This window comes from Somniosus microcephalus, unplaced genomic scaffold (genome assembly GCF_052327205.1).
Source record: "Somniosus microcephalus isolate GS21.2 unplaced genomic scaffold, FLI_Smic_1.0 unresolved_chr1, whole genome shotgun sequence".
Classification (NCBI taxonomy): Eukaryota; Metazoa; Chordata; class Chondrichthyes; order Squaliformes; family Somniosidae; genus Somniosus; species Somniosus microcephalus.
This window is the reverse complement of record NW_028225179.1, coordinates 41835292-41838593: the sequence shown is the minus strand read 5'-3', so window position 1 is coordinate 41838593 and position 3302 is coordinate 41835292. Positions and strand designations below refer to the sequence as shown.

The 3302-nt window shown below is 49.4% G+C and overlaps 1 pseudogene; it reads right to left on the bottom strand.

Moving 5' to 3' along the window:
- Positions 1–492: 492 nt before the first annotated feature.
- Positions 493–2959, bottom strand: LOC147094861 (uncharacterized; annotated as a pseudogene).
- Between the last annotated feature and the right edge of the window lie 343 nt (positions 2960–3302).

The window sequence follows — 3302 nt, the reverse complement described above, 5'->3', positions numbered from 1 at the left end:
CAATTATTTGATGTGATCTGTTACCTTGTACATATTCTTTTTAAATACACTTCCTGAGTGGATTCAAATTTAAATTGAAACCATGTTGGCAGGTATGATGCTCTCTTCACACATCGAAGGTGAGAGAGATGCTGTGGGGCACACGCTAAGTCCAGTAGCTGAAAGTGATTAACAGACTGGGTTTTGTAATTAGTGATCCCGCGCATGTTACTGAGACCTTCCCTGGATGCCAAGGCTAGGAGAGGCACTCTGGAAAGTATGGGGAGCTGCGACTTGTCCATGAGAGTAACCGAAGGTATGAGAACTGAAATAATCTAGAGTTCGAAAGGAGAAAAGGCCCAAAAATGGAACAGTCAGTAATAGGACATCAATTAGTCTCCTCTTATCTTGGAGGCATCAAATATCAACACACGTGTTATTTGAAATATCAAAATATTAAACACCAGCCCACTTATAGTTGTTATTAACATCAGCAGAAACAAACTCCAGCTGTCAGGATGAAAATGATTCAGTCCTGGATGTCATTAGCAGCAGCAACAACAGCAGAATCCAACACCTGCAGTCACTTGTGAACTTGCTGGTGTCTCAGCAAGTTGGATGACCGAGTGAATCTCTTCCCACAGTGAGAGCAGGTGAACGGCCTCTCCCCAGTGTGAACTCGCTGGTGCCTGAGCAGGTCGGATGACTGAGTGTATCCTTTCCCACACCCAGAGCAGGTGAATGGCCTCTCCCCAGTGTGAACTCGCTGGTGAGTTACAAGCTGGAATGACTCAGTGAATCCTTTCCCACAAGCGGAGCAGGTGAACGGTCTCTCCCCAAAGTGAAGTCGCTGGTGAGTTACAAGCCGGAATGACTCAGTGAATCCCTTCCCACACTTGGAGCAAGTGAACGGTCTCTCCCCAGTGTGAACTCGCTGGTGTGTCAGCAGTCTGGATGACGAAGGGAATCCCTTCCCACACTGAGAGCAGGTGAATGGCCTCTCCCCAGTTTGAACTCGCTGGTGTATCAGCAGGGTGGAGGACTGAATGAATCCCTTCCCACACATGGAGCAGGTGAACATCCTCTCCCCAGTGTGAATTCGCTGGTGTTTCAGCAGGGTGGATGACTGAATGAATCCCTTCCCACACACGGAGCAGCTGAACGGCCTCTCCCCAGTGTGAACTCGCTGGTGTGTCAGCAGGTCGGATGACCGAGGGAATCCCTTCCCACACTGAGAGCAGGTGAATGGCCTCTCCCCAGTGTGAACTCGCTGGTGTTTCAGCAGGTTGGATGACTGAGCGAATCCCTTCCCACACTCAGAGCAGGTGAACGGTCTGTCCCCAGTGTGAACTCGCTGGTGTATCAGCAGGCTGGATGACAGAGTGAATCCCTTCCCACACTCAGAGCAGGTGAAGGGTTTCTCCCCACTGTGAACTCGCTGGTGTGTCAGCAGGGCGGATGACTGAGTGAATCCCTTCCCACACTCAGAGCAGGTGAACGGCCTCTCCCCAGTGTCAGTGCGTCGATGAGTTTCCAGCTCAGACGGGTAATTGAATCCCTTCCCACAGTCCCCACATTTCCACGGTTTCTCCGTGGTTTGGGTGTCCTTGTGTCTCTCCAGGTTGGACGATCGGTTGAAGCCTCATCCACACACCGAACAAGTGTAAGGTTCCTCCCCACAGTGAAAGCTGTGATATTTTTTCAGACTGTGTAACTGCTTAAAGCTCTTTCCAGTCAGTGCACTGGAACACTCTCACTCGGGTGTGTTTGTCTCAGTGTTTTTCCAGTCACACTGAAGTTTGAAATCTTTTCCCACAGACAGAACCGACCAACATTTCTCCTTCCACATTCAAAGGACGACGATAATCAGGTCCTCATGAATCGAGTGACTCTGTCAGATCTTGACGTGATGTTTGGTTTGAGTTTCCCGTCTGCAAATCCTCCCTTTCTAATACCCTGTAAAACGAGTTTAATAAAGTCATCAGTTTAAGTACAGGACAGAAATTCAGAACAGACAATTCTAGTTTCTATGGAACATTCTTTCCTCTCATTCCTCCAAAGCTGTAAATTCCCATCCCACACATTGTCCCTCCTCCCTATTCTAAAATTCAAACACATTGCACGTCTCAAGGTTGTTTGTCCTCCGCTACCAGTTTTCATCACCAACTCTGGCTGGGTTCAGTTCTACACTTGTACAAAAGTAAAATACTGTGGCAGCTAGAAAACTGATGTAAAAGCAGACACTGTTAGAAATACTCAGGCAGCATCTATGGAGGGAGAGACAGAGTTAACGTTCCAGGTCGCTGTCCTTTCACGTGAACTCCTTCTGCACTCCTTATTGAACTAGGACTGGTCTCGGTGATCTGTTCTGAGCACAAGGGGACGAAATTTGGGGCCCTTTTGTTACAATTATGTGGGCTGCAAACCGTAATCCGGCCCTTCCCAGCGCCTTCAGGAGAGATGGTGAGAAAGCCCCTGTGTGCAGAGGGAGAATAAAATCAATGATCAATGCTTTTCTCTCCTGGGCACTCGGACCCTGAAGCCCTGACTGCTCCATGTTCCCTTACAAATATGGCCGCGCGTGCTCTCCATCGCTCGATGAATCAAGATGGCGGCAGACTCCAGTTTTGAAGAAGGGGTCGACCCGAAACGTCAACTCAAATTTCTGTCTATGGATGTTGCCTGACCTGCTGAGTTTTTCCAGCATTTTCTGTTGTTATGGCGGCAGACTGAACCGAGCAGCTTTCCTTTACAAAGCTGGCGACCGTTAAGCAGGGACTGTTACCGGGAAAAAGCCGCGGAGTTCCAAACGCGGAACGTGTAGGTTCTTATTCGGGGCTTGCGGCCTACACCAGGTAGTTATAAGAAAAACACCCGCCGAGTGGGTTACCTCACTGCGCCCCGCTGATTCGTAATCGGCGCAATCGTCTGAAGCCGCTGTCCGCGTCCCGCACTCCCTGATCACGGTCACACTGCGCATACTCCAAATACAGGCATGCACTGCGCCTGCGCGCTGGGCTCCACCTGTGTGGATAGGGCACATTCTGCCCTCGCGGGCCATGCTGGGGAATAGTCCCGCCATTGAAAGCCCCAATTCGTGAATGGAAATGTTTTCTGTGATCCGATTAAGAGAAAATTCTGCAATAATTCACACAGAAACCCAAGTGCACTCTGCCATGGTTCAGTCCTGGATGTGATTAACAACAGAATCCAGCCGCCTGCGGTCACATGTGAACTCAGTGGAGTCTCGGCATTTGGGGTGAATTTGATCCCACACACAATATCAATGGGCTGTTCGTGCATCAGCTGCTTTGATTTTGAAA